The 9,416-nt window shown below is 31.7% G+C and overlaps 1 long non-coding RNA gene across 1 annotated transcript; it reads left to right on the top strand.

Annotated features, from left to right (window-relative positions):
• Window positions 1-4,873: 4,873 nt before the first annotated feature.
• Window positions 4,874-7,329, top strand: LOC127115493 (uncharacterized). The gene is made up of 3 exons (XR_007800747.1): window positions 4,874-5,037; window positions 5,903-6,181; window positions 6,750-7,329. It is a non-coding gene; the product is annotated as an uncharacterized LOC127115493 (long non-coding RNA).
• The last annotated feature ends 2,087 nt before the right edge of the window (window positions 7,330-9,416 follow it).

Here is a 9,416-nt window from a genome sequence, read left to right on the forward strand (position 1 = left end):
GACCTTGCATGTGTCGGCAATGATGATTAAGGAGTTGGAATTAATTGAGCAATTTCGTGATATGAGTTTGGTTTGCGAAGTAACCCCGCAGAGTGTAATGCTAGGAATGCTAAAGATTAATAATGATTTTATGGATAGTATCCGAGAGGCACAGAAATTGGATGTGAAATTAGTAGATATCCTTAATCGTTGTGGTCAATCAGAGAAGAGTGACTTTAAGATTGATGCGAGAGGTGTGTTGAAATTAGGGGAAAGAATTTGTATTCCTGATGACGCGATTTTGAAAAGAAGCATTCTAGAAGAGGGTCATAGAAGCAGTTTGAGTATTCATCCAGGAGCTACTAAAATGTATCAGGATTTAAGGAAAATATTTTGGTGGCCCGGAATGAAAGAAGATGTGGCTCGTTTTGTGTATGCGTGCTTAACTTGTCAGAAGTCGAAGATTGAGCATCAGAAGCCTGCTGGGTTGATGCAACCGTTGGAAGTTCCAGAATGGAAATGGGATAGCATTTCGATGGACTTTGTAACGGGGCTGCCTGCTACTTTAAGAGGGCATGATTCGTATTGGGTGATCGTTGATAGGCTCACGAAGTCGGCTCACTTCATACCTATTAACATCACTTACCCAATTGCGAAGTTGGCAAAGATTTACATCCGAGTAATTGTAAAGTTGCATGGTGTTCCTCTGTGTATTGTGTCGGACAGAGATCCGAGGTTTACATCGGGATTTTGGAAAAGTCTGCAAGATTCGTTGGGCTCTAAGTTGAGGTTGAGTTCGGCATATCATCCTCAAACTGATGGCCAAACTGAGAGAACTATTCAGTCATTGGAGGATTTACTGAGAGCTTGTGTTCTTGAACAAGGAGGTTCGTGGGACACTTATCTTCCATTGATCGAGTTCACATATAATAATATTTACCATTCTAGTATCGGAATGGCGCCTTTTGAAGCATTGTATGGTCGTAGATGTAGAACTCCGTTGTGTTGGCACGAATCTGGTGAGGGTGTAGTACTTGGACCAGAGTTAGTTCGAGAAACTACCGAGAAAGTGAAGTTTATCCGAGAGAAGATGAAAGCTTCTCAGAGTAGGCAGAAGAGTTACCATGACAAGCGGAAGAAGGATTTAGAATTTCAAGCTGGTGACCATGTGTTTTTTAGAGTCACGCCTGTGACCGGTGTTGGGAGGGCTTTGAAGTCTAAAAAGCTCACTCCTCGCTTCATTGGTCCGTATCAAATCTTAGAATGAGTTGGAAAAGTTGCTTATCGGATGGCATTACCACCTAATCTTTCGAATTTGCATGATGTATTCCATGTGTCGCAGCTTCGGAAGTATGTCTCAGATCCGTCTCATGTGGTTAGTATGGATGATGTGCAAGTGCGGGATAATTTAACAATGGAGACAAAGCCTGTACGAGTTGAAGATCGTGAAACAAAGACTCTTCGAGGAAAAGAGATTGTGTTGGTTAAAGTCATTTGGTTGGGAGCTGCGGGCGAAAGCATGACATGGGAATTGGAAAGCAAGATGCGAGACTTCTATCCTGAGCTGTTTGAAGCAGGTAAATTTTCGAGGACGAAAATATTCTAAGTGGGGGAGAGTTGTAACGCCCAAAAATAATTATTTGTTATTTTTAATATTTACGTAATTATTGTGGTGTTATTTGAGTAAGTGGGCTTATCATTGTGTGCTAATTAGTAAAATGAGAGGTGTTATATTAGGCCCATTAGAGATTAGGATATTTAGTTAATTTAATAAAGAGAAAATAAAAGGAGGTGATAGAAAAAAAAAAAACAGTAGTGGAGAGAAGTTAGCAGAAGAGGAATTTGAGAACTGTTGTACGAACGAGAGGGAAGGAGAAGAAAACTTCCGGAATCCGATTCTTAGAGCAACCTTCGATCCAAAATAATAAGGTAAGGGGGGTTTATCGTCGTTTAATGGGTATTATGGGTTAACATGTAATGGGTAGTGATGAACCGTTGATTTGACCCTAATTGGGATGTTGAATGCTGAAAAAAATTGTGTTGGATAAGTTGTGGTAAAACTAAAATTGAATCTGTAATTGGATGGGTAGTGATTTTCCAAAAACGTAGCTTCTTACGGAATTGGAATCGGAGGTCCGGAAGTCCTCCAACGGCGGAAAATGCGGAGAATTCTGCATTCTGCTTCGTGTTAGCGCAGGAACAGCTTTCTGTCTTGCGTTAACCGGTTAACCCAGGGTGTTAACCGGTTAACACTGTTACGAATTGTGAAAAATTGCTGTTTGTCTTGCGTTAACCGGTTAACCCAGGGCGTTAACCGGTTAACACTGTTAAAATTTGCCAGGAAGTGTATTCTGTCCTGCGTTAACGGGTTAACCCAGGGCGTTAACGGGTTAACGCTGTTGAAAAACTGAAAAAATTTGCATTCTGTCTTGCGTTAACAGGTTAACCCAGGGCGTTAACCGGTTAACGCTGTTGAAAAGCTGAAAAATTGTATTCTGTCTTGCGTTAACGGGTTAACCCAGGGCGTTAACGGGTTAACCCAGGGCGTTAACGGGTTAACGCTGTTGGAGAAGTGAAAAATCGAATTGCTCAGAATTTAATGAAGTTCGTCGGGGTGAGTCGGGTAATATTATAGTTAATTTTGATGAGTAATTTTGTTGGGTTTATGTTATGAAGTGTCGATACAAGTATGACTGAGTTGTTAAGTTATTCCGTGTACGGAAAGTTGTTAAAGATACTGAGTTGTAAGCTTGGTGAGCCAAAGTTGATTATAAGTTGATTATGTTGAAAACATTGTTGTGTTTCTATTATTATTATGTTGTCGGAATTTTAAAGTCGTGTATGTCATGTAAATTCATATGCATTAAGTCGGAGCTTTGCTCACACCACGTTGGCCTGGATTGGCAAAAGTTGAAAGTTGAAGGCTTAAGCCTTGATGCCTCGTTAAATCGGCAAATTTTAAGTTGGGAGTTTTACTCCGAATGGTACCACATGCATGACGAGTCGAGTCTCATTAGAGTTGCATTTTTGTTGGTTTGTTGTATGGGTATTTAATTTAATTGAGAAGTGGTGTTTGTGTACGATTCTTAATTACTGTATTGTTTTTCATATACTGATTATAATTATTGTAACTCACCCCTTCTGTTGAATGTTGTCCTTATGTGACAACGTGCAGGTAATCCTGAGAAGTAGCCGGTTACCGTTGGTCGGGTCAGTGGTCAGTCGCTCTGATACGTAGCACTCGGGGGGATTGTCGCGTGTCTGCTTTGTGGATCTTTTAATTGTTACTAAAATTTAAATTGTTTGAAGGATTATAGTTGTTTACTCTTTAAGTTAAGTCGTATTTATGTTGCTTAAAGATGATAAGAATTTTTTATGAATCCGCTGCATAAGATTTTATGAAGTTGAATTATTGGAGTGAATGACATTGTTTTGTCGAATTAAGAAAAGTGTTACATATTGTTATGATTCCTTAAAGTGGAAATTGTTTAAAGTTGAACATGTAATATTCCATTTATAGAAAATTTTACGACTCTGATTTTGTCGTTATAACTCGTGGGTAGAAAATGGGGTGTTACAGTGTCGATCGTTATATTTGGAATTTAGTAATTGATGGGAAAGGACCTAACGGGTGTTTATTTGGTTTTGGATCTTTGGCCGGAAACTACATACTATGGAATAAAACATTATTTGAAATACTTGCAGATGGGGAAGGATCGTCACGTCCATAATAATTGACACCTCAAATGATGGAAATAGTGCAATAATTGGCGCTAATTGAGACAAGATGTGAAGTGGAAGAACATGAGACATCGATAAATGCCAAAATGGAGGAAATGAAAAAGAGACAAATTGAGATGATGGAAATAATGCGACAATTGCTCTCACAACAAGAAAATCAAACAAACAAATCAATGGGCGGTGATGTGAATGATGATGATGATGTGGACAAAGTTATGGATGATGATGTTGATTGATTTTTTTATTGTTATTTTACTTTTAAATATTAATTTTTATAAAAAAAATTAAAATTATTTTGAATTTAATCATTTTTAATTGAATTTTATATTTCTAATTATTATTTGAAAATATTAGTATTTTTAATTATTAATTAAAATTAATATTTTTTATTGTAAATAAATCTATAAATCTATAATTATTAATTTCATGCTTTAATTATTTATTAAATACTTTTTTAATAAAAAATTAATCCGTGACATGGAAAACACGATGCTAATCATTTATAATTTTTTAATTTTGTGACGTGATTTTCACGTGGCAAAAAAGTTGTTTGTATTACTACCTCGTGAAAAACTACGACGTTAATCTAGCTTTATGAAGTGATTTTCACATTTGGGACGTGAAAATCACGTTGCAAATGACTATTTTTTGTAGTGTAAGATTTAAATATAATATAAAGGCAACTTTAAATTTAAACTAGCGCCAAAATAAAATGTTTAGATGGTTAGGGTGGCAAAAGAATCTATTTATTCACTATCAACCTAATCTATCCATCTATAAAATTATTAATAGATTTGATTATTTTTTTAAATGAAGCATTTTTCTCTTTGTATGAAATTCAATGAATCACTCTTGTTTTATTTATATACTTCTCTAATTATTATTAACACTATTATTTTAATAATATTATAAAAATAAATATTTTTATTATATACTAAAAATAAAAAACATTAAAAATGGACATTCTTTTCAAAGTTTCCATTTACTTCAAGTCAAAAAAGGACACCGTTTCAGTTTTCCATATTTGTAAAATTTATTAACAAATATTTAAATTATGGTATTTAAAAACGGATTATTTTTTTACCAACTCATCATATTATATAAATGCATTTTCAGTATATAAACTCATCACTTTTATTCTAAAATCTCTCACTCTAATTTTTCTTGATCGTGTTCAAAACGATGTTTGTTATTCCAATTCAATGGTGTCCACCCACCACTGACATGGAACTAGATTCCTCTTCACAGCACATCAATCATACTGAGGTCGATGCTAACAGAATTTCACCAATTAAAAACGGAAAAACTTGTCACCAGGTTGATTTCTAACATCTTTTTATAATAGTGTCTTATGTTCATGCATGATACTCTTATGACAATGATATATGTTATTATATTCAATCTTTTAATTTTATGATAGTGTTGTGTATTATGCTCATTTTCGTGTTTATGTATGTGTTTCATATCTTAAGATTGTGTAGTAATTTTCAATTAACTCTAATTGTTCTATATAAGTAATTTGTTAGCATATGAAGAAAACACAAATTTGTTAGCATATGAAGAAAACGCAAACTTTCAACAAAAGTGTGGTTTGATAAAATCTTCAACTTTTTATTTTTTTTTCTCAAAATGTCTTTGTATGAGTGAAAAGTAAATATAATTTTGTTGTTTATTTTTTTTGTACTAAAAGTTATTTGACTACTTTGAGCTTTTTTATTTTTTAAAATATTTAATGTTAGTCATTCTTTATTTTTAATAAAATAAATTATGTACGCGATATTTTTCTTTCATATTTTATTTTATTGTTTGCTTGATATTATTGCTATTTGAGAAAGTGGTTTCTTGAACTGTTTTTTATTTTATTTTAAATTTGATCATTGACAAGACATAAGTTTCTCTTTGTATGAATGTGACTAATGCATTTAATTAGTTAGGTTAAAAATGGTGTTTGGAAAATTGTTAGCATAAACGATGTTTTAATCGGTTTAACTCAAGATCTATATTGTGATTGTATAGATCTTTCTCAAGCTCAAAATTAATATAACAAATTCAAGATGGATTGTAGTGTAATGATGTTAGAAGGTTTACACTTCGTGTTTCATGACATTTGATTTATTATTTGTTTCATGAATTTTCAATTTTAATGTTAATGTGTTGGTTTGTTTGGATTTTCACATTGCAGTGTCGACGAAAAACAAGCAACATTACAACCACATGTAAAAATTCAAGAAAAGGAAAGCAATGTGTTTTAAAGTTTTGTAACAAATGCCTCTTGAATAGGTTTGTTTACCATTTTGTGTGTTTGTTCTAAAAGTAGAGTGACTTTGTAGGAAGAAAAAAGGTCAAAAACCTACCGGTGCGCTATCTCATACCGCCAAGGCATCTGGTTTTAAATGTGTGTCAGAAATGCTTATCAAGAAGGCTTATGAAGATTTAGAATTGAATAAAACTACTTTAAAAGGTGTGTTCCTTTACTCCATATTCACGGTAGTTGATACAATTTTAATTTGTTTAATGGTTAATAATATACTTCTCTTTATGTATGCAATTCAAGTTAAATTACTAAAAAAAATATTTTTTATACACATTACTACAGCCATTAAAATAATTTTTAGTAATATTTTATTTTCGCACGCTTGAATTTTTTTATTATTTTATTAAAACACATTTCATCACGGTCCTTAATAATAACCGTTGTGATAGATGAAAGCTTACTTGTTTCGATTTTCAGTATAGATATTTTTCTTACTTTTTCCGTTACAAAAATGATTTGTTCTTATAGTCTTATAAATATATTAATATTAAAATACTTATTATCACGGTTATTACCATAAATCGTGGTAAATAGTAGTTAAATTTTATTATGAGTTTTGTTAACAGTCGCGATGATAAATTTTACATATATATATATATATATATATATATATATATATATATATATATATATATAAGTGAAGTTGTCAAACTTTCGCATAGAATAGTCGTCAGTCTCAAAACAAAGTCATAACATCTCTCTCTTTCACATGCAGCGAATTCGTCCTCATAAGCTTCTTCCTCACAACATGACTCAAAATTATGAAGATTTATCTAACCAATCGAGTGGGAGCGTGCCTATCAAAGAAATTGAGGTCCCTAAGAATGTTGGTGATATGTTAGAGTCTTAGTTAAATAACGCCAAGGAAGCGGAAGATGTTAGGAATAACATCACCATTGTTGAACCTTCTAATGGGACACCTGGAACTAAGAAGATAGTGATCACCAATTTGAATCCTGAGAAGATAAGAAAGATAGAAGTTGTTGTTGAAGAGCTAATGGAATCAAGTGACTCTGAGTCAGATGAAGACTGAGATAACTTCTTGAATTCAATTAGGTGTGAAGACTAAAGGCTTCAATGATAAATGGAGCTTCTGATCTATAAGATTTAACTTTTTCTTTCAGTTTGATGACCCGTGTATCTGGACATATTTATTTCTATTTGTAAAACAATAACATATTTAATGCTTGTGCATCTCTAGATGTTGTTCTAGTTGTTCTTCTCATGTTTTCACTATGTACGTACTAACATACTAAGGGCTTAATAACAACCAGTTGGATTTTTTTATTACTTTATTGAAAGACATTTCATCACGGTCCTTAATAACAACTAATGTGATAGATGTTTATAGTCTAATAAATATATTAATATTAAAATATTTATTACCACGGCTATTACCGGAAACCATGGTAATAGTACTTACATTTTAATACGTTTTTTGTTAACAGCCATGTGATAAGTTTTACACACACATATATATATATATAAGCGAAATTATCAAGCTTTCGCATAGAATAATCATCACTCTCAAAACAAAATCATAACATCTCCATCTTCTACATGCAACGAACTCGTCCTCATAAGCTTCTTCATACTAAAAGGTAGTCAAGTTCATACGCTTTATCATTCTTCTTCTTCGTAAGCTTTCTTCCATGTTATTCATATGTTTTCTTCCATTTTTCTATGTATATGTTATTCCATTTTTCTTTGTTTTTCATACACTTCCATTTGGTATGATTTTTCGTATTTTTTGGATTATCTCAACTTGATTCTCTATTTTTTAAATTAATCTCAGTTACCATATTCGTTCCATGTATGACACTAGTTCTTCTTAAAAAATTAAAAATCTATGTTCAATAGAGACATCAGCGTATAAGACATTACTTAGATTTCCATTTATGTTAATATGTTGTTAATATCATGCTAGTTTCTATTTCCAAATCATGTTATCATGTTGTTTGTAGGATTACAATGTCATGCTAGTTTATGTTTTTAAATCAGGTTAACATGATAATATATTTTGAGTTGTATGTGTCGTTCACAAATTATTTGTGTTGTAATGAAGAAAAAATACAAAGAGGAAGAAGCTAATGTGAAAGCAGAATATTTGTGTGAAAGATCCAAATCATGAGGCACAAGTTTTCCGCTCTCACTTCAGCTTCATCCTGCTTTTGTTATGGATTTCATTCTCATACAAGTAGATCATTTCTTCGTCTTCATTCTCCACGAATATTTTCAATAAAAGGTACGTCAGTTGTTTTTCAAGAATAATTTAATTTTTCAGATTATTATCACAACAATTATTTAATATAATCGTTGTGATAGGTAGCATGCTATCTATTTTATCACAATGGTCAAATGTCTCTAGTGGAAAATAATATATTTACCACCGCACCCTACCTCACAACGGTTTGTCTACCGTGATGATATCTATTTTTCAACTTTTGTGAAAGGGGTGGAGTGTTTGTACTTGAGAAAGTTTATCCACCGATCCCATGTGCAACTCTAAAATTATGCCCATAAGCATATTATCAAAGTAGCATGAGAAGCAAGTTGAATCACTAAGTGTTGAAGTGATGATTTCAATCTATCAAGATGCCAATAGAGCAAACAAGCTAGTATTCTCATTAAAATTATTTTCTGTCATGATAAGTACATTATCTCAAACTTAGATCCATTCTAAATGTTGAAACAGTTGTGTACTTTTTTAAAATAAGAGAAACAAAAATTTAGATATTATGCAAAATTAATGTTCATTAAACGGATGGAAAAGTCGAGTTTTCATTTTCATTATGGTAATATGTTTGTTTTAAGTTTGGAAATCAAGTACTTAAGACACAATAAATTTTAATCACATACTTCTTTCTTTCATTTGTAAATTACTATGAAAACTTTAATAAGTTTTCTGTTCCATCTTTCATGCGTCCTCATCATTCACACCCATTGAGTGATTATGTTTTTACCGAAGCCTATAGTCATCTTTTTTTACCCACGGCATATGAGTTTGAAATTTCAATTTTAAAAAATATTTTAAAATGAATTTTAAAAAATTATTTTATAGTAAATTTTAAAAAATTAATTTAAAGAAGAAAAAGTAAAAAAAATTGTTTAGTATTATTTAAAACACTATTTTAGATATGAACAAGAATACGAAAAAATTGCTTGATTAATTAGTTTTTAAATTTTATATATTTATGAATTTTAAAAAGTATTTTAAATTCAGAACTTTTTATTTATGGATTTAAAAATTTGTTTTATAATCAGATTAATATTTTTTGTTTTTCATTTTCTAAAATATTTTTATTAAATTTTGATTTTCTCTATAAAAAAAATAGATAACAACCTTGGAAGTTTTAGAGATAGAAACTAAAACTCAAGTTTA

This window comes from Lathyrus oleraceus, chromosome 1, assembly GCF_024323335.1.
Source record: "Lathyrus oleraceus cultivar Zhongwan6 chromosome 1, CAAS_Psat_ZW6_1.0, whole genome shotgun sequence".
In the NCBI taxonomy this organism is placed as follows: Eukaryota; Viridiplantae; Streptophyta; class Magnoliopsida; order Fabales; family Fabaceae; genus Lathyrus; species Lathyrus oleraceus.